The following is a 27,070-nucleotide window of genomic DNA, read 5'->3' on the forward strand; positions in this document are numbered from 1 at the left end:
GTGTGGTGATCAAATAAGTGGTTGGCATAGTTGATACATGGTGAGTAGACAAAGAGTTGTATCTAGCAAAGAAGTTGTTTTTGGATAGTGTTGATGTACCATTGTATTATTTGGTGAGGATAGTATTGAAGTTATTTGGATAGTGGGTCCATTTGTATTTCCTAACAACTCCTAACAGGGTTGGAATCTCCTAACATGGATTCAAAATCTTTTAATAAGGACTAATATGTATGGAATATATTTCATTGACTCCATTAAAGTTCCATCTTGCCATTATATTAGTACATCATTTTACAGGTAACATACCTACCATGGGTTTTCCCATGATCAAGAGTTTCCCTAGTTAATAGATTTGGTGTTATTTATATGGTGATATTTTTATGGTGATTGCATCTATTGTTTACATGTTTTTGAATTAAAGTTGTTTTAATTGTTTTCATAGTACAAGGTAGGAGAATCCCCTAAGGAGATGTCCTAGCCCCCAAAAAATAACCACACAGTGGAATATAAAAAATAACATAGAGATTTAGAAATACAATAATGCCAATTCTCATAATAGAATCATAAGATTTATATCCAACATGCCCAGCTATAAGGCCTTCTAGGTTATGGCCAAATACAAAGTAATTTGAACAATATATAGTTATGCAGGACCTTGAAATATCCAACCACTAGTTATCCTAGACTTATAATGTAGTAGAGAACCCCAAGAAGAATCTAAACTTGTGCTTGCAAGACACAAAGAACTATTCTTGTTTCCTATGCCCATAATTTCTGCTAGCTCTACTAAAATTTTCTCTTCTTAGATACTCCATCTTCTCCATGTTGAATGATAATGAATCTAAACATTACATGACCCTCTATTTATATTAAATCAAGCCACAAGTTTGCCTAGAAAGTTACATTAAATAAACACTCAAGCCACAAGTCAACTTGGAAACATACATTAAATACATGAAACTAAATATTGAGGATAAGCCCTAATTTTACAATGCTTAACTAACTCATAAGACCAAATAAGCCTTATGCATAGGCCAAAATTCCATCCAAATATCCAAATCCAAGAGTGCATAAGCCAACTCTCATGGATTGAAGCTTGCGAATACAATTTCCAAAGTCTATCTAGGAAACAAAAACATGCTACCAAGATCCACCTAAAGGGCTCTAACTCCAAGACGATTACCCCAATAGTTATGTGCACATAGGATAAGGTCCACCAATATTCCTCAAACACATCTTAAATCACACAAATCATAAGGTTGGTTGAAATTTGGATAGGATATATGATATAAGGTTGTCATTTGTGGCAACATATATTTAGATTTATGTGAACAAATCATGAAGATGAAGTTTTAGTAGAACAATTTAGAGAATTGTCTAAGTATCACAAAGTTTATTCATCAACATAGTCACTAAATTTGATTTGCACATCCTCACTTAAGGATAGTTATAATGAAGCATGAGGTTGTATGGACAATACATACAAAGATATAGTAGTTTTCTCACTTACAATGTTGAACAAATAGGACATGGTAAAGATAAGGAATTAGATATTTTAGGTTAAGGAATTATTATTTTTACCAAAATAATTACTTGACTAATTAGGGAAGACATCCTAGATGTTAATCCTTAGTGAGAAAAAATATTTTTGCATTTTGGAACACATGTGAAGACATGAAGGTCAATAGAACAAAATAACTTGGTATAAAGGACAAAACTTTAGATGCAAAGTTTTGGTGATGTCAATGCCATTGAAAAGCTATTATTTTTAGATGTGAATTCTGATGTTAGATCATAGAAGTATGAACATATGATCAGTTTTATGAAGAGTAGCAAAGGCAAATTAGGTATTGAAGATTTTAGTAGCTATAAGAGGTTTTGTACTTATCTCTTATATTGAAGAACATTATTGTATATTGCATGTTTGGGCAGTGGGCTCATCTTGTATAATTTCTATAATTGTAATAACAACTACTAACAGGGTTGAGGCTTCTAACAAGGCCTAGTCCTATAGCAAGGATTGAGACACTATAGGGATGTAAAAGACTCTTAATAGGGTCAATATCTTTTAGAAGATACTTTAGATTAGTGGATCATTTTGTTGGTACTATCCCCATCGATATTTCACCTTTACCATGGTTTCCTTAGTTAACTAAATATGGTGTTATGTTTTGCATTACTTTATGGTTGTGTTTACTATTCATCTTAATAAATTTACTTTCATATGCAAGCTATAAGATTGTTAATGATATCCATAATTGGGAAAAAGCTTGTGAAATACTAATTCAACCCTCCCTCTTAGTATTTCTTATTCTAACAATTGATATTAGATCATAACTACTTAAAGAAGGCTTAATAGCTTGAGTAAGATATCTATGTTTTTGGATCAATTATATAAGAACCTAGAAGAAGCTCTTGAATAACTTGATGTACTTACAAAAGGGAGAGATACTATGAAAGAAAAGTACAAAGAAGCTAAAGACTACATTTAGAAGGTAAAGGGAAAAAATCAACATATTAGATCTAACAAAGAGTCTAAAGATCAGACTAAGGATTGCAATGAAGTTTCAAGGCTTAAAAAAGATAATGAGATCTTGAAGCATGAGCTAGAGAATACAAATCTAAAGTTTAGCTTGAAGGATGATGACAAGAAGATTGAATCATATTTGAAATCTAAGAATGCATATCACAAATCCAAACTTGCAAAGATGGCATCTGAACTTGAATAATCAATGTTTCAATATGCAAAGCTTGAGAAGTATAATGCAATTGTGAAAGGAGAGCTGACATAGTCTAAGAAACATCTTGAGAAGTTATACTCCAACACTAAGAAGATTGATGAGTAGATCTAGATACAAATACTTTCTTATGATAAGAATGGTCTTGGAAATTTTGAAGGAGAATCATCTAAGAAAAAAGATGTTACAAAGGAATTAGATATTGTGATTCATCAACTTGAGAGTGATAAAGAAGATCTAAACATGATTGAGTCAAATCAATCTAAAGTTTTACCTAAGAAACCTGAACAAGATGACTCACCTAAAGAAGTAAGAAACTTTAGAGGAAGATGTAATGCATGTTATGAATTTGGTCACATCAAGAAGGATTGTATAGGTTAGTCTTTTAAAACCCTTTCTGGTTATTATTTTATCGTCATGGTTTGGGTCATAGAGCTATGGAATGTAAAAAATGTAAATTCAATAATGATAATAGTAGAATGTTTAGTGGTACTAACCCTGTAACTAATAGACCTATTGGAAGAGCAAATATTATATGGAATGGAATTATGTGGTATAAGTGAAACAAATTTTGGCATATAGCTAGAGATTGTAGAGTAAAAATCAATTAGTTAAGACCTATATATGAAAACAATGTTATAGTTTGTCATATTTGTAACAAATTGGGTCATACAACAAGATTTTATAGGATGAACAATGTGAGAATTCCTAACAACATGAGGAAATATTTGAGAAATCCTAATCCTAGAAGAAATATGAACAACAATAGAAGGAATAAAAATAACAAGAGTTAGAGAGAAAATATGAAAGGTATTTTAGGAAACCTTGATGAATCGTTTGTTAAGTTAAGGATCCAACAAGTTCACATTGTTAGAATTTTTGGAATAACTGAGGGGGGCAGGGAGTATTAGTTATCCAAGGTCCAGATATACCAATTGAACAAAAAAATACTTAAACAATTTCAGATCTTAAAATTAATTTTCTTGACCTCTATAGTATGATTTTAGTAACATCAACTAGCTATCCACTTTCCTAAATATAATAGACTTGTAGAATGTAAAAATTAACAGGAAATCATCACAAATAACATCCATACAAGTTTGATACTAGGATTTAATATGGAAACCCAATGTGGGAAAAACCACTAGCAGCATGTCACCAATATTTTCACTCTTCCAAAGTGAGCTCTATTAGAAGTCAGCCGTATTAAAGGTTTGAAAAACACACTATTAAATGTGACCTTGTTAAAGCTTTTAATCACCCTATTCAAGTGGCTTCGTTAGAGGTCTTTCAAACATTCCAATAGAGTGTTCTCTTGATCAAAGATTTATATATGAATGGTAGGTCAACCTTGATTAAAGGATTTCAATACTAATACAATGGTTAGAAAGTAAAAACATGTTTTAATCTAACAAATACAACTCACATTGCAAATACAAATCTCAATTTGGCTCACAAGATGATCCAATGATAGGCCTTCATTGTTGTCTCAATATCTAATTCACGTGGTGATCCTTCAAGAAATCACAGTTCTCCTCTTCTCAAATCTTCTTAGCCTTCTTCTTAAGTTATCTAGTCAATAGAATCAACTACTACTCCAACCTTCAATAACTCTGCTAAGGTTAGCCCTACCTCCTTAAATAGATAGCTCTAATTTTTTTCTACTTTAACACCATCATAGATTCTAGGGTTATGATCAGATTCAACATATAAATTGAATCTTTCCACCTTCTTGTTCATCCTCTTCTTTTCTAGAAACTTCTCCTTGAATCCTTGCATAGAAATGTACAAACACAGTTTCCTATGATTTAAACATTCAATGTCTTCGATCCTTATCTTCAATACACTTTCCATATTACAAGAAATCAACTCTATCAGTTGGAAATTATGATTTCTCATAAACTATCTAAATATTGTCCCTCAGACAATACTATGTTTTGACACTCGGTCATCACTAAATTACTTGGTTGCTACTACATTTATTGTTTGGCACATATACTATCACTTGGTCAATACTAATGCTTGGTCAACACTATTTTTGATCGGCACTAACTATGGCTCAGTTAACACTACCATCACTCAACATATACTTTAGCTTTCTTAATCTTTTTCTCTATTGCTTGGTCAAGCCTATGCATTTGGTCTATCTTTGATCTATTCTTGAAGGATTTAGTGTAACTATCTTCCTCTCTTCTAGTATGATTCAAACAATCACTTTATCTTGTCAAAGTCTAACTAATCAAGTGTCCATTTGTAGTTTCCTCTTCATAACTCAACCTTTCCTCTAGGTCCTTTTCCTATGACCAACTTCTTAAATCCTCTTCATCAATCAAATATATATGACACTCAAATCAAATAAAAAATTGTTTTACCAATAAGGTTTGATATCAATGACAACATAACAAATTTTCTAATTGTAGTTTCCAATAATATCCCTCTCTGGCATTGATGAAAACACCTCTAGTTACCATGCAATCCAAAACATGTACTGAATTGATAAAACTCCCTCTATTACATGACTAGATCTTCAATAATATCCTTAGTTTCATTATGATTCTCATCCATTCAAAACTTCTAGTCTTATGAATCTTCTACCTCTTTCATTTTTTTCTTTTTGTCTTGTAATAATCTCTCCTTCTATTTGCATGGATTTTTCACTTACATTTTCTCCCTCTTTCTTATGGTAACTACTTCATAACATCTCCCTCTTTAACAACAATGCCAGACAATATTTATCTCACGCATCTCATTTATGTAGATATATTCATGTTAGTACTGAATTCTTCATTTGTCATCTATGTATAACTGAAACAACATGATTCTATCCTTATTCCTTATTACTACCTTAGGAAACTCCTAAAGTAGGACTATCTACATCAACCTGTAAGATAGTTTGATCAACACATTTGATGTAGAGCACCATCTTTTCTTAAGTGACTTTTTCTAGGTGAATCATCTCTAGTTTATATCTTATATACTCATGAGCATCCTTTTCCAAAGCTTTAGTGAATATATCAACTATTTTCTCCTTAGTGTTTACATACTCCAATTTCACTTCTTTGTCTCGAACTAGTTCTCTCAAGTAACGATACTTGATAGCAATATCTTTAGTTTTTGTGTACATCACCATATCTTGGATATGTTAATAGAACTAGCAATATCATGATAGATAACTACTGGATCAGTGATTTCTTCATTCATACCTTTCAACAATTGCTTGATCCATATGATATTTGAACAATTTATTGCTATTGCCACATATTCAACTTCAATTGTTCATTGAGAAATGGAATTTTGCTTCTTTCTTGTCCATAAAATTAGTCTCTTTCCTAAAAAGAATGCACCCCAACTTCTTCTTTTTCTGTCATTAGCATTTGTTTCCCAGTTAGAATTAGTAAATACCTTTAGTTCAAACTTATCATTCATCTTGTAATTCAATCCATAGTCTTATGTTCCTTTCAGATATCTTATTATCCTTTTTACTTCCATAATGTGATTCTCCTTAGTACTTGTAGAAAACATTGCAACTATCCCAACTGCTAATGCAATATTAGGTCTGTTGTGAACAACAAATTTTAGTTTTCTAATCATTTATCTATATAATTTTTGGTTCACATTAGTATAATCATCATTTTTAGATAACTTATTGTTGGAATATTTTAGAATAATTGGGGGGGGGGGGGGGGGTTGAGTCAATTATCCAAGGTCCAGATGTATAAATAAAACTTTTCATAGCTTAGTGAACCCATAAACATTTATCCTCATGCATGCATCCATAAAATTATGCAATCACTTAAAATTTGTAAGTTACTGTCAAATCAACTTGAGGAAATGTAAACATGAAACATAACAAATTCATCAACACAATTGACACAATGATTTACATGGAAAACCAATTTGGGAAAAACCACCAGTAACATGCTATTCTTTTTTACTTTTCTGAAGTGATGCCCTGTGAAAGGCCAACCCTATTAAAGGTTACAATATACACTGTTAAAGATGACCCTATTAAAAGATTTCAGTCACCCTATTAGGAGTGAGCCTTGTTAGAGGACTTTAGACCATTCACTTGGAATGTCACCTGGTTAAAGGATTTACAAATGACTGTTAGGTCAACCTTAACCCAAAGGATTTACCCTAAACTGATATAATTAGTAGAGAGTAATAGTAAGGCTTGATTTGATAACAAATTACAACTACATTTGCAAATTACAGATCACTGTTCTAGTCCTCCATTCTTCTTTTCCTTCACACATTTAAACTCTGATAGCTTTTTCACCCTTGAAGCATTCATATCCTTAAGCCTTCTTTCTTAACATGCCAATGCAGACTCTTCTCTTAGGTCACTTGATGAAACAAAACCCTTGACTCCTTGTCTTCCTTAGGTTCTTGCACATGACAACCTTTGCTTCTAACCACACATTCCTCTAAATAGAAAATTAATCTCTTTTGCCACTTATTCTCCATCATCCAATTTATGGTTAGGATAGATTAGGTAGGATATAATGAATCTACCCCATATCTCATATCTCTTCTAGAGACTTCTTCTTTAATCCTCTTTGAATTCACCTCAAAATGGTTTAACTTGAATTTTGTGCCACCAACTCATCAATCTTATCTTCCACCTAGTTCATACAATCCAAGAAAACAAACTTGTCAGCTCAGATCCATCAAATTTATGATCTTTCAAATAATGTAGCCACTTGACATTATCTAGCTTCTAATGCTCGACAAATAGTGCATTGCTTGACATCCTCAATGAAAATACTCAGCACGAACTAAAACTTATTGGAGCTTGGCATAACCTAAAATTTACTCAGCATCCACTATTTTGCTTGGCATAAACTAGAATATACTTTTACTTGGCTTCAACTAATTTTTTGCTCGGCTTGCACTAACTTTGCTTGGCACCCATTATCCACTTGGTCAAGCTTGGTAGACAAACTTTGTTTAACTTGTTCTTCTAAACTTTCTTAGTGTAACCAACCTTTGTGTCCTTAAGTATATTATTAATACATCATGTTATCATTGTCTTAACTGATTGTTGTAATTCTTTACATAATCATAGCTCAACCTTTCCTCTAGGTTCTATTGTTACATCTTTTAATCAAATAATCTTCATCAATCAAATAAGTGATAGTACTTAAATCATATAAGTAGTTGTCTTATTAGAAAATAACAAGTTTGACATCATCTACAAAATGATGATTGAAACATATATATTGATAATACTTGTATCAATTTGTTCTCAACAATCTTCCTCTTTAACAATCTTCCTCAATCTATTCTCAACAATCTCCCTCTTTGGCATTGATGGAAAACCAAACTGATCAACCAAACTAACTAGGTTAAAACAATAAGACCAACAAAATACCAAAAATAAAATAATTCCTTGTATTGAAATTTCTCCCTCTATCAGAAACTTCCACCTTCTAAAATAGTTTACAAAAATCCTTTGTTTCATTCTTATAACTCCCTATGTATCTCCATCTTACTAGGTAGATGTTAGGATTTCTCCCTCTTTGTTAAATCTCCAATCTTTTGTATATCTCCTGATCAATAACTATCTCCCTCTTTCTTGCATTTCCATTGATCAGTAACTATCTCCCTCTTTGACAACAATGCCAAAGACTTATCATCTTAATATGAAAATATAAGCTTCTTTCGTTTCTCCCTTTGTCACCTTACTTGTGACTGATTTGAAATTTTAGTTCTTTGATTACTTTAGGCAGCTCCTAAAGTAAGATCCACTTCATCAATTTGTAATATATGAAAATTAACTTATTTAATGTAGGGCACCCCTTTTGTTATTTAGATAGCCTTTGATAGGGGTACCACCTCTAGTTTACCTCTTAGATACTCATGAGCATCCTTAGGTAATGCTTTTGTGAAAATATCTACAATTTTCTCTTTTGTGTTAACGTATTCCATCTTCACCTCTTTATCTTGAACTAATTCTCTCAAGTAATGACCCTTGATTGCAATGTGCTTAGTCTTTGTGTGCATCACATGATTCTTTGATATATTGATAGCACTTGTATTATCACTATAAAGTGTTACAGGTTTTGTGATCTCTTCCTTCATACCTTTGAGTAACTATTTGATCCATACAATGTTTCTACAATTATAGTAGCATCAACATATTCAACTTCAATAGTAGATTGCAAAGTACAATTTTGTTTCTTGCTAGTCCATGTAACTAGCCTCTTGCCTAAGAAAAATGCTTCTCCATTAGTGCTCTTTCTATCATCAATGTTTTCAGCCCAATTAGCATCAGTGTAGGCTCTTAATTCATTTTTTTCATTTTTCTTATAGTATAGACCATACTCCTTCATTCCTTTCATATATCTCATTATTCTCTTTATATCCATCAAATGATTCTCCCTAGGATTAGCAGAGAATCTTGCAACTATCCGTATAGAAAATGCAATGTTAGGTCTGTTATGTACTACATATTGTAATTTTTCAATCATAGACCTATATAATGTTTGATTCACTTTAGCTGAATCATCATTCTTTAACAACTTGTGTCTTTTCACCATAGGTGTACTCACTAGTTTGGAATCCTCCGATCCAAAAAAATTTAGTATTTCTTTGACATATTTTGACTGAGTGATGTATATACCATATTTCATCTGATATACTTGCAAACCCACAAAGAACATGATCTCTCCAAATATAGACATTTCAAATTCTTGCTTCATTTCATTTGCAAAAGCCTTACATAAAGTATCTTGACCTCCAAATATGATATCATCAAAATAAAATTTAGATAACAAAATACCTTTTTCTTTTTCTATCTTTATGTACAAATTGTTGTTATCATCGGTACTTTCAAATCCAATCTTCACAAGATAATTATGAAGTCTTTCATACCATGCTCTTGGTGCTTGTTTCAAATCATATAGAGCTTTGTGTAATGTACATACCATGTTCTTATTGTTAACATTAAAAAAACCTTCTGGCTATTTTATGTAAACTTCTTCCTCTAATATGCCATTCAAAAATGTAGATTTAACATCCATTTGATAAACTTTGAAACCTTTGTATGTAGAATAAGAAAGTATTGTTCTTACTCCTTCCAATCTAGCAACAGGGGCAAATATCTCTCCACAGTCAAGTCCTTCTTCTTGTGCATATCCTTTGCAAACTAATCTTGCCTTGTTCCTTGTGACTTCACCATTTTCATCTAGCTTCTTTCTAAATACCCACTTGGTGCCAATCACATTTTTTTTTTTTGGTCTAGGAACTAGAGTCCACATTTTGTTTTTCTCAATTTGTTCAATCACTTCTTCCATGGCTTTACTAAGTCTACATATTCTAATGAATATCTCACTGATTTAGGTTCTTTCATGCTCATTAAATAGATATCATTTCTCAATCTACTTCTTGTCATTGTTCTAGCATCTTTATCTCCAATAATTTGTGCAGTTGGATGATGTCTCTTGACATATTTGGACAATCTTGGTTCAACTCTAGTTTCTTTAATTCATCTCTCAGCTTCAAAATCGTTGTGTACATCTGTGTTAGGTAGCTTAGTATCTCTTTCATGTACACTAATCTTAGAATCAAAATGTACTTTAACTTCATTCTGTAACTCAACATTTGAATGTAGCTCAGTTCCTGAATGCAACTCAACATTTATAGTATGTGACTTGGCAGTCACTGAAACTTGTTGTTGATTTGTAGCTTGATTCGTAGCATCTTCTTCAGTAGGCATACTTTTGTAAGAGTATACAAATGATTTGTATTATTCTAGTTCTTTCATAGGTTCGGCCTCATGTACTTCAATATATTCATCAAAATTTACATTTGGCCCTTCCACAACTTTGTTAGTTTTAGTATTTAAACACTTATAATATTTACATCTTGTAAAATATCCTAAGAATATACCTTCTTCACTTTTTGCATCTAGTTTACCATTCCTGAAGTCTTTAATAATGTAACATTTGCTTCCAAATACCTTAAAGTATTTTACATTGGGTGAGTATCCATACATAGCTCAAAAGGTCTTGAATGAGTACCTAACTTGACTTGTACATGGTTTAAGGTATAGATAGTTATACTTATATCTTCTCTCTAGTATTTCAAAACAACATTTTTCTCCATCATGAGTGTTCTAGCATAATCCATTATAGATTTTTTCCTTCTTTTAGCTATTTCATTTTATGGAGGGGTTGTAGGGGCATATGTTTGTCTTTTGATTCCTCTGTCAATATAGAACATCTCAAACTCATTTGATATAAATTCTCCTCCTCTGTCAGATCTCAAACACTTCAGACTTTTACCTGTTTCCTTCTCAACACTTGCTAAGTACCACTTAAACATTGGGAAAGCATAAGATTTCTATTTCAAAAACATAACTGTCATCATTCTAGAATTGTCATCATTCTAGAATAGTCATCAACAAAAAACATAATGTACTTATCTCCTTTGTACCTTTGCACTTCAATTGGTCCACACAAGTTAGTATGAACAATCTTTAGTATACTTTTAGAGGTATGAGTTTTACTCTTAAAAATTGACATTGTCATTTTGCTTAACTAACATTGTTTGCACATTATATTATTAGGCTTCTTCAACTTAGGCAAACCTCTAACTTTTCTCATGTTGCTAATACTGACCAAGTTATCAAAGTTAACATGACATAAACTTTTCCGCCATAGCCATACATCACACAATTTTACAACTAGACAAGTAGCATCCTCTATATCAAGATAGAATATATTAATCCTAGTTTGATCACCCTTTCCAATCAGTTTTCCATTTGTGTCATATATCTGAACAATCTTTTTTTCAAACTCAACCTTAAATCCCAAATTATTTAGTTGTGACACACTCAAGAGATTATAGTTAAGTCCTTCAACATAGTAAGCATTGTCACATAAAATCTTATCTGTGAGTTTGATAGAACCTTTTCCTTTTATCAAACATGGTGCATCATTACCAAATCTTACACTATTTCCATCATAACAATTCAGGGTAATGAACTTACTTTTGTCTCTAGTCATGTGATGTGAACACCCACTATCAATGATCCATCTGTCATTCTTGTTCACACAAGTCAAAAGTGTAGTTGCCTCATCTTCATCGGATTCATCCTTTATTGCAAGATACTCCACTTCATCATCATGTTCATTAGATTCATCTTTTTTTTCCTCTTCAACAATGTAGCATGACTTTTTGCCTTTGTCTTCGTAGTCCTTGTTGTCTTCATGTCTCCTACTTTTGTACTTGTCACCACATCTATAGTTCTTCTTCTCTAGGCATCTAGTAGAAATATGACCAACCTCATTGCAATTGAAACAAATGATAGGTAATTTACCTTTAAACTTTCCTTTACCTTTGTTGAATCTTCTTGCTAGTAGTGCTTCAAGTTTTTCTACATCCTCCTCATCTGTATCACTATTACTGGACACATACTTTATGTTTATCATTTTCTTCTTCTCATCAAGTTCCTTCAATGACACTTTAGCTTTGAAAGTAGATTCAATATTCTCAAGTTTGTAATTATCAAAGTTAGATAGCTCAAAAGTAGTGATTCTTCCTACCAAACCTTTAAGTGATAGATTATTCCCTAATAGACATCTCAGTTCTTGAATTACAAAAACTCTAATAGCATATATGAGAAATAGTGTTCTTAAAAATTTTCTTAGTATAGTATCATTGTCTATTTTACCATTAGCTCCTCTTATTGCATTAACAACTTCTTTTATCCTTGCAACATATTTAGAAATATTTTCACTTTCTTCCATTCTCATATCATCAAACTTACCTCTAAGACTTTCAACTTTGGCTCTCAGAATATTAATGTATCCTCCATAGATGGTGGTTAAGGCATCCCACATTTTCTTTGCACTATCAAGACCTTTGACATCATCAAATTTGGCATAGCTTAGGGCAGAGGTAATATCCAACATTGCCTAATTATGTTCTTTCTTCTATTTCATATCCTCAACAGTTGGGGCTCCAATAGGATCAACATGCTCAGTAGTAATGGTAGATTGTGCATGATCTCCAAGTCCTCCAAGGTGTAGCTTCATCAAAATTTTCCATGCACGAAAGTTATCTCTATTAATATTGGGTACTTCTCTTTTTGACATCTTGATCTTTGTGCTTCTAGTACCTTCAAACTAGTCCTCTTAACCAATTGTTGGAATATTTTAGAATAACTGAGAGGGAGGGGGGTGAATTAGTTATACAAGGTCTAGATGTATAAATGAAACTTTTCATAGCTTAGTGAATCCATAAACATTTATCGTCATGCATGCATCCATAAGATTATTCAATCACTTAAAACTTGTAGGTTACTATAAAATCAACTTGCAAAAATGTAAACATGAAACATGATAGATTCATCAACACACTTGACACAATGATTTATGTAGAAACCCAATTTGGGAAAAAACACCAGTAACATGCTACTCTTTTTCACTCTTCTGAAGTGATGCCCTATGAAAGGCCAACCTTGTTAAAGGTTACAATACACACCGTTAAATGTGACCATGTTAAATGATTTCAATCACTATATTAGGAGTGAGCCTTTTTAGAGGACTTTAGGCCATTCACTTGGAATGTCACCCATTTAAAAGATTTACAAATAACTATTAGGTCAACCTTAATCCAAAGGATTTACCCTAGACTTATACAATTATTAGAGAGTAATAGTAACATTTGATCTGATAACAACTTACAACTCCATTTGCAAATTACAAATCAATGTTCTAGTCCTCCATTCTACTTGCCCTTCACACATTTTAGCTTTGATATCTTGTTCGCCCTTCAAGCATTCATATCCTTAAACCTTCTTGCTTAACATACCAATGCAAACTCTTCTCTTAGGTCACTTGATGAAGCAAAACCCTTGACTCATTGTCTTCCTTAGGTTGTCACACATGACAACCTTTGTTTCTGACTAGCTATTCTTATAAATAAGAAGTTAAGATCTTTTGTTGCTCATTCTCCATCATCCAATTTAGGGTTAGGACAGATTAGGTAGGATACAATGAATCTACCCCATATCTCATATCTCTTCTAGAGACTTCTCCTTCAATGCTCTTTGAATTCACCTCAAAATAGTCTACCTTGAATTTTGTGCCACTAGCTCATCAATATTATTGTCCACTTGGTTCACACAATCTAAGAAAACAAACTTGTCAGATTAGATCCATCAAATTTACCATCTTTCAAATAATGTAGCCACTCGATATTATCTAGCTTTTGATGCTTGACACATACTATGTTTCTCGGTATCCTTTGTGAAATTAATTGGCACAATCTAAAGTTTACTAGTTCTCGACATCAACTAAAATTTACTCAACATCCACTATTTTTCTCAACATACACTAGAATAGACATTTACTCCACTTCAATTGATTTTCTACTTGGCTTGCACTGAATTTTCTCAGCACCCACTATCCACTCGATCAAACTTGGCAGACAAAATTTGTTTAAATTGTTCTTCTAAAATTTCTTAGTGTAACTAGCCTTTGTATCCTTAAGTATATTATCAATACATCATGTTATCACTGTCTTAACTGATTCTTGTACTTATTTACATAATCATAACTCAGCCTTTCCTCTAGGTGCCATTGTTACATCTTTTGATCAAATTCTCTTCATCAATCAAATAAGTGATAGTATTTAAATAATATAAGTAGTTGTCTTACTAGAAAATAGCAGGTTTGACATCAGTGACAAAACAATGATTGAAACATATATATTGATCATGCTCGTATCAATCTGTTCTCAACAATCTCCCTCTTTAACAATCTTCCTCAATCTATTTTCAACACTTATGTCCAGGGGAAATAAGTATACTAATTGGTCTTGAATCTTCCATTCCAAAAAAAATTAGTATCTCCTTGATATATTTGGATTGAGTAGTGATGATACCTTGCTTTATTTGATACACTTGTAACCCAATAAAGAATTTGATCTCACAAAACATTGGCATTTTAAATTCCTTTTTCATTTCATTAGCAAATGATTTTCATAGTGCTTCCTTGCCTCCAAATATGATATCATCAACACAAATTTTAGATAGAAATACCTCATTATTCTTATCAGTCTTCAAATATAGATTAGTGTTATCACTAGTTCTAACAAAACCAATCTTCATCAAATAGTTATGTTGTCTTTCATACCATGCTCTAGGGGCTTGCTTCAAACCATATAGAGCCTTGTGCAACTCATACACCATATTCTTCTTGGTAGGGTCAAAAAATCTTTCAGGATGTTCTATGTAGACTTCTTCTTCAAGTATTCCATTAAAAAATATAGATTTTACATACATTTGATATACCTTAAATTATTTATAAGCAGAATATGCAAGTAGTATTCTAACTCCTTCTAGTCTTGCAGTAAGGGAAAATGTTTCATCATAGTCAATACCTTCTTCTTATGCATATCCTTTGCATACTAGTCTAGCCTTATTCCTTGTGACTTCACATTTTTCATTCAGCTTGCTCCTTAATACCTATTATGTTCAATAACATTTTTTTCTTTAGGTCTAGGTACTACTGTTCATTTTTTATTCTTTTCAATCTGTTTAATTTCTTCATTCATTGCTTGTATCCAATCCTCATTCTTTAAAGAGCCTTTCAGTGATTTGGGCTCAAAATCAAAAAGTAAGCATATCTCACTTCGAATTCTCTTTCTTGTCATAACAATAGATTCTTTGTCTTCAATGGTTTTATTAGGTGTATGCGTCTTCTCACATATGTGTCTACATGTTCATCTTGAAAAATAATTTCAAGCTCATTTTCTCTCTCCTGTTCTGGTTCTAGTTCATGTTCTTCTTTCTCAAAATTGAATTCTTGATGTTCAATTCCTTTTGCATGTGACTCAACAATTTTTTTGTTTCTCGACACCCACAGTCTACTGTTCAGCAATCAGTTGTTGCAACTTGACATTCCCAATTTGTTGTTGACTTGTAGCTTTGTTCTTTTGTTCAAGTAGGGTTCAGGGAGTATGTTCATTCACATATATGAATGAATATAATCTTCAAGTTCTATCTTGCATTCAATTTCATTCTTTTCTACATATTCATCAACTTTCACATTCACACTTTCCACAAATTTGTTAGTGTTAGAGTTCAAACACTTATAAGATTTTATCTTAGTGGAATAACCTTGGAACATGCCTTCATCACTTGTAGCATCAGGTTCTCCATTTCTATTATCCTTAAGTATATAGAATTTTCTTCCAAAAGCTTTAAAACACTTCACATTTGATGCATATCCATACCATAATTCAAAAGGTGTAACATTTGTACCTTTCTTGACTTGTACACTATTCAAAGTATAAACAATTATACTTACAACTTCTCTCCAATATCTCTGTCACATTTTTTTCTCCATCATCAATGTTCTAGCAAAATCCATGATTGATCGATTTCTTCTTTAGCTATTCCATTTTGAGAAGGGGTCCTAGGTGCCGGCATCTATCATTTGATTCCTCTATCATTAATGAATATATTGAATTCATTGGAAATGAACTCACCACCTCTATTAGATCTCAAGAACTTCAAACTCTTTCCTATCTCCTTTTCAACTCTGGCCAAATACCACTTAAATAACTAAAAAGCATTAGATTTTTGTATAAGAAACATCACAACCACCTTTCTAGAATAATCATCAACAAATAGAATGAAATATTTTCCTCCAAAATAGATTTGAACACCAATAGGTCCACATAAATCAGTATGAACCAATTCTAAAACATCATTAGATGAATATATCTTTCTCTTGAAACTAGACTTAGTCATTTTTCCCAATTGACATTCCTTACACATAGCATTGTCAGGTTTCTTTAGTTTTGGAAAACCTCTCACTCTTTTCATCTTACTAATGCTAACCAAGTTGTCAAAGTTTACATGACATAACCTCTTGTTTGATCACCACTTCTAGTTAGTTCACCATCAACATCAAATATCTTTGCCTTTGTTTGATGGAATTCAACTCTATAACCTAATTTTTTCAACTATAAAACACTCAAAAAAATATAGTTAATTCTTTCAACCCAATGAATATTATCACATTTGATCTTTTCAGTCAATTGTATTGATCCTCCACCTTTCACAAGACATGGTACATCATTACTAAATTTAACACAACCACCCTTGTATGGTCTAATGTTCTCATATTTACTTTTATCACTAGTCATGTGATTTGAAGAACCATTATCAATTATCCACCTATCATTTTTATTCACATAAGAGATTAATGTAGTCTTATCATCTTCATCAAAATCTTGTTTCATAGCAACATAGAGTACTTCTTCAACATTACTTTTAGATTCATCATTAGTTTCTTCTTCAACAATGTAACAAAATTTCTTACCTTTGTCTTTGTAATCCTTGTCCCTGTTGTTGTCTCAATCATTAATTCTTCCTTTGTACTCACTTTCCTTTCTTTCATCTTTGTCTTTTGTGTTAGGACAACATACAACAATATGACCAACCTTGTTGCATGAGAAACATATTATAGGAAGTTTACCTTTCTATTTCCCTTTGCCTCTTCAAAGTATTCTAGCCATTAGTGCTTCAATCTCATCAAGTTAATCATCAAAAGTATCACTATCACTTTTCACATATTTTTCTTTTCCTTTCTTGCTAAGAATCAATTATGACTTAAAAGCAGGTTCAACAAAAGTAGGAGTGAAATTATAAAAAATTGACATCTAAAAAGTAGTAATCCTACCAATCACACCTTCTAGAGTTAGCTGATTATATGGAGTACACCTCAGTGTTGGAACATTCGAATGGGAAGAGTACTTTTGAGAGGGGGGGGGGGGGGGGGGTGAATTAGAAGTACCAATTGTTATTCTTTCAAACATATAACTAAAATTAACATGCATGGAAGTAAACAAACATAAAATGAGAGCATGCATCAACACATAACACAAGAGATTTTGGTGATCAAGAAACCCTCCAAGAATAAGAAGGTAAAACTAGGGTGGGGATGATACCCACAAAATTACTGTAGCAATGAATTCAACCACTTCTGATGGTTTGCCCTATTAAAGGCTTTACACTGTGTCAATAGTGACCCATTGAAAGGATTTACAAACACTTTACATGAAGTGTCACCCTGTTAAAGTATTTACATGAAGGTTTTTAAACCTACCTAATACATAAGATTTTCTTGTCCTTCTCCAAAGACTCTCCTACCTAGCTGTTAAGCTAACCTATCACCATAGGATTTCAACCTCTAATACAATTGTGAGAGAGTATTAGAACTTTTGACCTAATTGAATGCAATCTCGACTTGCTAGTTTCAGACACTTGATCTACTCTTTCTCTTTTAATCCTTGCTTGATCTAATTTCTGAATATGTCCCCTATTTTGTTATGATCAATTGGGTATAAATGCCATCCCTTTCACTAAGTCTTTTCTCTTCATACTGAAATTTCACTATAGTCTCCCCTTATGCAACTTTTCTTCCATTCATACAATGGTGTATTCTTCCTCCTTATAAAGAATGTGAAGACTTAGGATTAGGTATGGATCTATGATCCAAATTGAATCTCAAATTCTTGCTCATATTTTGCATTTTTCTCATTGGTTGCATGCCTTCACCATTTTTTTGATTGGTTGCATGCATATTTCATATGGAATACAAATGACTCATCCTTATCCTCTTTCTCCTTTAAAATTTCTCTAAGTTGGCTACAAAAATGGTTTACATCTTAGTTTGTGCAAGTACAAACTCTTATGTTGATCCTACGTTGCTCGGCACATGAAGTGTTACTAATGCTCAGCACATACTATTTTTGGATTTCTTAGCATCAACTACGTTTCCTAGTTCCCTTGGCACCTGTTGTATCCTATATCGCTCAACATATGTTGTTCTGAGTTGCTTGGCATCTGAATGATTATGTTACTCAACACATGAACAATTCCTATATTGCTTGACACATACTATACTATAATCTGTTTGGCACTAACTGTGACTCAACACCTATTGAAATTATGGCTTGGCATCTATTATGTACTCAGCATGTATGATGAAAATTGTTAAGTGTGTTGACACTCATTTGTCAATACTATTTATTTGACCAACAATCTCCCCCTTTGACATGAGTGTCAAAAACACTTAACTAAGCATTGACGATCCTAACCTTATTGAGTACATTCTTTACTCACTCAACTTTCATGCAAAAATTGCAAAAATTTCAAATATTGTGAGTGGCAATATACCTTATAGCTCACCCTGAGTTGATTATGCCTTTGAAATTTGAAATTCTGTGCCAATACGCCTAATCCTCTCTGTCCTTTGATCTTTTTTTACATTCTGACCCTGTATGGTGTATCTGATCTCTGTGATGTGCCTGTATTCCATGTGATTACCAAAAGTTTACATCTCTTCTTCACTTCTTTATTCCTTGTCTCCCCTTTTTGGCTATTTAAAATCTTTCCACTTTATTCTCAGAATGAAAGAATGATCAAAATTTTGCAATTAACCATAGTATTTACATATCTCCTCCTTTTCTTATTACTCCCCCTATAATATATATCTCCCCCTTTGTTCATTCTCCCCCTTTTTGACACTAATGTCAAGGGGTTCTATGGAGTAATACCATATTTAGCCAAAAAATTGCTATTTACCTCCATTATTGTTTTCAAAGCTGCATCCCAATTCTCCAAAGCAATGTCCAATGACTTGTGTTGGATGGTAGTCTCTGCAGCAAGGTGTACAAGTCCATCAAGGGTAGAAATAATGGGATCTTTCTTTAATACTATCTCAGCATAAACTTGTTCCTTGTGGAGGACTTCTAAATGAGGGGTTATAGAGGACTAGATCTACATCAATTTAGCCTTTATATTTGCATCCTCTGTTCTTAGCACAACTAATTCCCTTTGTGTGTGAAGCATCTATTGAAAATGCTTCTCACTTTGAGCTAGATCTCTAGGTAATTGCATACTAGAGATTTTCAAGTTCCTTTCCAAGATCATTATTCATTGATTAATTTCTTGTGTGAAATTTTAAAAATCACACAACTTCCTATATAATGAAAAAATATTTTCAAGAACAATTTTGGCTTTATCAATTGTCTTGGCCAACTCTACCTGTTCAAGTGCAATGCCACTTGATATCTTCTCATTAACCTTACCTTGAAACTTTCTTTCTGACCATTCCACTAGTTTAACATTGGTGTCCTCATCCTCATTTTTCACCTAATCAACTATGTCTGATAGTTGCTCAATTGTTGGTTTTCCTTCATTTGGTGACTGCAAGATGAAGGCATCCATGAATATGTCCTTGATATCATGAAGTGCTTGCTTTTTTTAAAACTCTTTTCTTAGAATTTCCTGCCTCATCCTTCTGTCCAATGCATTTTTCATTTCAATCATTTGTGCCATTGTGATAGTTTTGGAATCATAGGAGGGTATCTCAATTTCTTCATCTAGTTTAGGGTCTCCATAGTGAAGTACCCTAGCCACTCTTGTTGAACTCGAGCTTGGTATGGAAAATTGCAATGGAATAGCTTTAGTGCTCAACTCCTAAATAGTCTTAGTAGGAGTGCCAGTCTTTGGTAATTCTACCAATGTCTGAATGGTAGCCTGCTCTTTTTCTTTTGCTAGATCATCCTTCTCATCTAATTTCCTCTCCTTTGTACTTGACATCTAAACATTATCCATAAATACACTTGGTGGAGATGTTGGTGGTAGCATGCAAACTTTAGCTTTAGTGTATGTAAAAGGCTATTCCTTTGGCTTCACCTTCTGTCTTTGTGGTACTACTATTGCTCTTTGTATTTCATCTACACTCACCAATATAGGATTTATGCATAATTGTGCCTGTAGAGTAGATTGGTGAAGGATCTTTGAGAGATCCTCTGCAGTGAGTGTGTTGATTTTTTGAGCTATTTTTTCAGTAACATCCTTTATAATGACTATCTTTGCAAGTGTAGTAGTTGAGTGAGGAGGGCTGGGAGGTGGAAATTGTGTGTCTTGCACACTCTATTCTTCTTCTTACTGCTGGTCAACTATTGCCATTATTTCTTCTCCCTTAGCTGGTTCCTCCTCTCCTTTCTCTTCATTCTTCTCCTCTCCTTTCTCTTCATTCTGTTCTTCTACTCTCTTTTCTTCTACCTTTTCTTTTGTACTTGTTTCTACCTTATTTGTTTCTTCCACCTTATCATCAGTTATCTTGTATATTGTCTTCCATATTTGTGTGGATTTATTTACAACATCTTCAATTTTATTTTGAAGAATACAAAAGGCTCTGTATTTGGGTACAAACTTCCCACTATGTTTCTTATTAGCCTTGGTTATTTGAGCTATTGACATGTCAAGCTTCACTTGTGCTATGATAGATTCTCTAATCTCCCTTTCCATTTGTAAAAAATAATGCCATTTATGTTCTACTATCTCATACAATTCTTGTGGCATAGTGTTATCAAGTTCTCGAGGTGTGTTTTTGAATTCTGTCATCATGGCATACACAAATTCCTCTATTTTATTCTGTTCCTCCCTAGTGAGCTTAATAAAATTTAAGGACTTCAAATCATTCAAGTTTGCATTTTTAATTTTGTTACAAAGTTTATCTATTGCAGATTTTGGAGGATGGCTTACCACTTTGAATTGACTTATATCTTTAGATTCTGTCCTTTCATCATCTATGTTTGGTTGAGCCATATATCTTCTTCTTTTCTTGAGTTCTTTTACTAGCTATGTAGTAGCTTTCTTCTTCTTTTTTTATTGCCTCTTTGGCCTTTTGAGTTGTTGATTTTGTTGTTGCCCTTGTTGTTGTTGGCTTAGTTGGAGCTAACTTGGTTGGGACTAATTTTCTTACCTTCTTAGGCTTTAACTGAGTTGCAGGCTATGCTTTTTCCTTTCTCTTCTTCTTCTTGGTAGGTGTAGGTGCTGCCTCGACTTCTTCTTCCTCAACACCTTCTTCTTTGTCTTCTTCTCGCCCTTGTGTCAACTCTTCTATCTCTTGCCCTTGCTCTTCTTCTTCTTCTTCACTTTCTCCTTCCACTTCTTCCACTTCTTCTGCTTCACCTTCAATATTTTCTCCAAACGTCTTCTTTATCTTCCTCACCATTTTATCCTTCTTCTTAATAACTGGAGTAGTTTTTAGTTCTATCTCAATTTTGGACTTAACAACATCATAAGTTCCAAAGTGAGGAGCTTCTTTATCAATTTCTTCTACCAACAATGCTATGATTGTTGTTGAGGATTCATCAATATCGAGTTCATATCCTAATGGCCTTAGCCATCTTACCCTTGGTATTCTAACTTGAATGTATGTGTAGGCAATATCAACCAAGAAGCATATGTCATTGACATGTTTCTCAACTAGTGAGACTGGTATCCTCATCCTTTGCTTCATAAACTTCCTAAAGTCTTCAAAATAAATAGTCATCTGGGCTTCAAAATTGTCTCTCATTTGATCAATGAACTCATTAATTTGAGTGACTATTGTCTTATTAGAATTCTAGTTTATCTTCCCAATTGAAGGGAATTCTTCCATCACATAAAAGAATATGCACATGAGAACTGAGCCAAATTTATACTGTGCACCTTTTGATCTCCTTATAGCTCCTAAGTTCTCATTGATTTGTTGCAACATGAGTTCAACTAGATCATAGGTGTGATCTTTCTTTACCAACTTGTATGCCACATCAACAACTATGTAGGGAACATTGTTTAGTCTACTGGATTGATAAAATTTATGTTAAATTATCCTCATAGAAAATTCAAGCAAGGGGCCATTCACAGTATCAATAGTCATTCCCTTATTGTTCCATTTTGCACCTATATTCTTCTCAATTACCTCCTTTCTATCACTTCTCAATGTTTTTGGTCGATCTAGGGTTAGAAGAGTAGTAACCCTATTCACAATCCTCTTAGTAATCTTAAATGATCCTAACTCTAGCCATAGACATCCATCATGAATTTGCATCAGAAAAATGTGAACCCATTCTATTTTAAACACTATGGGAAAAATTAGGGTTTTAGTTAAACCTTTCTTCTCAACGATTGAAAACTCATCCTTCAATATCTTATTCTCACATAACTTATCATACGCATTGAAGATTTCTAGGTCACCTATGGCATCGATTTTATAATTGTAGCATTTCCTTACATCTTGAACCATGATGACTTTGGGTGGAATGACGGATAGTGCACCAGCCGAGTCATTTTTATAGGCTACTTTGGGGATTGGTCTAAATTTAGGCTATTTAACTTCATTGATAACCAATTGAATCTCATGATCTCCTTTAGCCTTAGGGTTTCTTGAGCTAGAAGCCATATTACCAAGCTAGGGCTTTAAAATGTATTAAAAATTGAAACTCTACGTAGCTCGGCACTTAATAAATACATTTAGATCGATGAGTTCATGCTAAATATCTGTTGTATTTGATGCAAATGACTATAAGGTAGCTACTTGATTGCGTCTTAGCTCTTCTAATTTTTTCTCTTCATTTGAATGCTATGAAAATGAATGATTTTCACTTTTATTAGGCTTGAAACCTAGCATTTATTGCATTCATGTTTTATAGCTGTACACTCAGCTTCCAAAGGGTTTTCCAACTCGGCATCAATTGTATTTCACTCACTCAATAGCTACTGTTATCTCTTTACTCGACATCCACTAGACTGTTTAACTCAACCTATACTAGAGTTTTACTCGACAACCAAAAATAGCTTGACATCATCTTCCAAATTTTATCCTAGCATCTTAACTTATGTAGATTTCTTCTTTGTAGTGTTCCTATGTTCTTTTTGGGCTGATGTATGGTACAACTTTATATGTATCAACCCTATGTGCCTTTGTAGTGCTTAATTTGATGAGGTGTGATCACTTGACCTCTTGGGTGAAGTTATCTCTCCATTTGAGGTGCTACATTCACCTTTCTTCTGCCATGTCTTATTCATATCTTCCCTAATTTGTTCCTCATTAACCTTTTCTTTGCCCTTATTAACTTCAATCTTGGGTGCTTTCACTTTTGTTGGAAAGTTCCTGTTGATATGACTAGTCTTTAAGCATCTAAAACAAGTAGTTTGATTTAACCATTTGTTGTAAGTTCCCTTAAAATGTGTTCTTATGCAAATTTTAGGAATGTGTCCATACTTCAGGCAATAGTGATAGCTATACTTGGTGTTGTAATCCCGATTGTAGTGATGTGCATGATTGGTTTTTCTTACAAGGTGATTAGGTGTCTACATAGGCTTTGATTTGCACTCAAAATCTCTATGTCCATATTTTTTGCAATTGTAGCAGTGACCTTCAAATCTTAGTGTCCTTATAATCTTGGTTCTACATTCATGTGCTTGATGTCCTTGCTTTTTGCACTTGTGACAAAAACTTGCATTTGTGGGCTTAACATGCTGATGAATATTCTTACTTTTGCACATATTATAGCTATGTCCCTTTTTACCATAGAAATGACAAGTGAGTTTAGTGTTCTTACCTTTGTTTATTCTTTCTTCTACAGTCTTAGATGATTCTCCTTGTTCATTACTGATGTAGCCAAGTCCTGAAGTATCATTACTAGACCTGGGTGACTTCAGCAATTGCTCAAAATATTTGATGGCCTCATTGGGTTTGTTGTAGCTTTCTTCTATTTCCTTTTCTCTCTTCAATAGCTCTTGTCTTTTGTTTAGTTACTTCACAAAGCATTGTGGCTTGTGATTCTTGTTCAAGCTTGAGTAATATGATTTCTTCAACTTGTGCTATGCTTTTCTCCATTAATTCTGCTATTGTTGCATCAAATTCCTTGGAATTTCCATTGGAAAATATGTGTGTGGTATCAATCTCCTTGTAATGTATGTCATTTTCAGCTATGGCTATCTCCTTTCTTCTTTTCAAAGATTTTGTTAGTTCCTCCCTGGCTTCCTCTACTTTGTGTAGAGCTAGTTGCACATCAATCACCTAATTATCAATGATCTTCCCAAGTTTGAAGACTTCCATCTTCTGACCTTTTTCTCTAAGCTGTTAGACTTCTCCTTATGAGAACTAGAGCTCTGATACCTATTGTTGGAATATTCAAATGGGAAGAGTACTTCTGAGAGGGGGGGTGAATCAAAAATACTAATTGTTATTATTTCAAACATATAACTAAAATTAACATGCATGCAAGTAAAAAAACATAAAATGAGAGCATGCATCAACACATAACACAAGAGATTTTGGTGATCTAGAAACCCTCCAGGAATAAGAAGGTAAAACTAGGGTGGGGATGATACCCACAAAATTACTGCAGCAATGAATTCAACCACTTCTGATAGTTTGCCCTGTTAAAGGCTTTACACTGTGTCAATAGTGACCTATTGAAAGGATTTAGAAAAACTTTACATGAAGTGTCACCCTATTAAAGGATTTACATGAAGGTTGTTAAACCTACATAATACATAGGATTTTCTTGTCCTTCTCCAAATACTCTCCTACCTAGATACTAAGCTAACATATCACCATAGGATTTCAACCCCTAATACAATTGTGAGAGAGTATTAGAAATTTTGACCTGATTGAATGCAATCTCAAATTACTAGGTTTAGGCACTTGATCTACTCTTTCTCTTTTGATCCTTGCTTGATCTGATCTCTGAGTATGTCCCCTATTCTGCTATAATCAAATGGATATAAATGCTATCCCTTTCACTAAGTCTTTTCTCTTTATACTAAAATTTCACTATAATCTCCCCTTGTGAAACTTTTCTTCCATTCATACAATGGTGCATTCGTCCTCCTTATAAAGAATGTGAAGACTTAGGGTTAGGTATGGATCTACGATCCAAATTGAATCTCAAATTCCTGCTCATATTTTGCATTTTTCTCATTGGTTGCATGCCTTCACCATTTTTCTAATTGGTTACATGTAGATTTCATAGGGAATACAAATGACTCATCCTTATCCTCTTTCTCCTTCAAAATTTCTCTAAGTTGGCTACAAAAATGGTTTACATCTTAGTTTGTGCAAGTGCAAACTCTAATGCTGATCTTGGGTTGCTCGGTACATGAAGTATTACTGATGCTCGACACATACTATTTCTTGATTGCTTAGCATTAACTACATTTACTGGTTCACTCGACACCTGTTGTATCCTGTATCACTTAGCATATGTTGTCTTGAGTTGCTCGACATCTGAATGATTCTGTTACTTGGCACATGAACAATTCCTATATTTCTCGGCACTAACTATGACTCAGCACCTATTGAAATTCTAGCTTGACATCTATTGTGTACTCGACATGTATGATGAAAATGGTTAAGTGTGTTGACACTCATTTGTCAATACTATTTATTTGACCAACACTTAGTTCTTGTATTACAAAATCCTTAATAGTGTAGATAGGAAGTAGAGTTCTCAATACCTTGGTGATTACAATGTCATTTTCAATCTTTCCATTGGCTCCTCTTATAGCATTAACAACTTCTTTGATTCTTGCATAATATTGGACTATATTTTCACCTTCTACCATTCTCATTTTGTCAAACTCACCTCTTAAACTCTCTGATTATTCTCTTAGGACATTCTTGTCACCTCCATAGATGGTCTACAATGTATCCCACATTTCATTAACATTATTATAGGTTTTAAAATCATCAAACTTAACATATCGTAGGGCTGATGAAACCTCCAACATAGTTTGGTTGTGTTCTTGTCTCTCTTCCAGTTGTTGGGCAATTAGAGGGATTGTTGTTATCTAAACATATGTATTTTCTACAAAATGTATTTCACCTTCTTCAATTTCTGCTAAATGTAGCCTCATCAAACTTTTCCATGCATGGAAGTTTTCTTTGTTCAACCTTGGTACCTCCTTTTTGTACATCATGATCTTTACCTTTGAGTACTTTCAAAATTTTCTCTACAAGCTCTAATGCTCTGATACTAATTGTTAGAATGTTTAGAATAACTAAGGAGGGGAGTGTGAATAAGTTATCCAAGGTCCATATGTACCAATTGAACAAAAAAATTGTTAAACAACTTCAAATATTGACATTTATTCACTTGGCCTCTATAGTATGATTTCAGTAACATCAACTACCTGACCACTGTCCTAAATATAATAGACTTGCAGAATGTAAACATTAAAAATAAATAATCACAAATAACATCCACACAAGTTTGACACTAGGATTTAATGTGGAAACCCAATTTAGGGAAAACCACTAGTAATATGTGATCAATATTTTCACTTTTCTAAAGTGAGCTATGTTAGGAGCCAACCCTGTTAAAGGTTTGCAAAACACACTGTTAAATGTGACATTGTTAAAGGACTCAATCAACCTATTAAGAGTGACCTTTTTAGAGGTCTTTGAAACATTCCATTAGAATGTCACCTTAATTAAAGGATTTATATATGGCTATTGGGT

This window comes from Cupressus sempervirens, chromosome 7, assembly GCF_028749045.1.
Source record: "Cupressus sempervirens isolate cs-2001-9-10 chromosome 7, ASM2874904v1, whole genome shotgun sequence".
NCBI lineage: Eukaryota > Viridiplantae > Streptophyta > Pinopsida > Cupressales > Cupressaceae > Cupressus > Cupressus sempervirens.